This window comes from Octopus bimaculoides, chromosome 1, assembly GCF_001194135.2.
Source record: "Octopus bimaculoides isolate UCB-OBI-ISO-001 chromosome 1, ASM119413v2, whole genome shotgun sequence".
In the NCBI taxonomy this organism is placed as follows: domain Eukaryota; kingdom Metazoa; phylum Mollusca; class Cephalopoda; order Octopoda; family Octopodidae; genus Octopus; species Octopus bimaculoides.
The window spans coordinates 107,217,825-107,218,533 of record NC_068981.1 but is presented as its reverse complement, the minus strand read 5'-3'; positions in this window follow the sequence as shown (position 1 = coordinate 107,218,533).

Genomic DNA, 709 nt, shown 5'->3' with positions numbered 1-709 from the left:
GTTGTGGGCCACTGGAATACTTCCCGCCTCATGTACGCCCGGAGCAGGGTCAATAGACTGGCACCTGTCATAGCTGCTAACCACTCTCTGCACGCTCCGCCTCGTTACCTCGGAGTCAACTTTCCTGGCGAGGAACAACGTCCTGTCCACTCCCATGTGATGCATGGTATGCAGTCTCCTCAACTCCGAGTCACTCAGACAGCATACTGCAGCCACAGCCTGCTCCGCATCCTCTGGCACCTGCAACCAAGCTCGCTTTACCCTGGTTAGGACGTCTGCCCATTTTCTTTTCGGAAGGCACAAAGATTATGCTCAGCTCCAGACCACAGTGCCTCCCATTTCCAAGACGACCCCTATTGCAATGCTACTGGCATCACACCAAACGATCCCACTCTTTGATTTGAGAACATACCAACTGCCCCTCACTGGATCCTCTGCTCTCACTCTAACCAAGACTTCCTGCATCATGTCGGTCGTTTTCTCCCCAACTCTGTCATTCCACTTTGCTCCTTCGGCTCGTCTCTTGATGAAGCTACATGCTGTCTGAAGCCATCCTGCAACCAGGTAATGTCCCACCAGCTTCCCGCACACCGAGAACAGTTCCCGCCTACTCACGCTGGTGCCCAGTTCAGGGATCTTGTTTCCTCTCCGGAACACCAGCTCGCTCGATCTGTCTTTTTGTAGCTTCAGCCCCAGCGCAGCTCCCCCC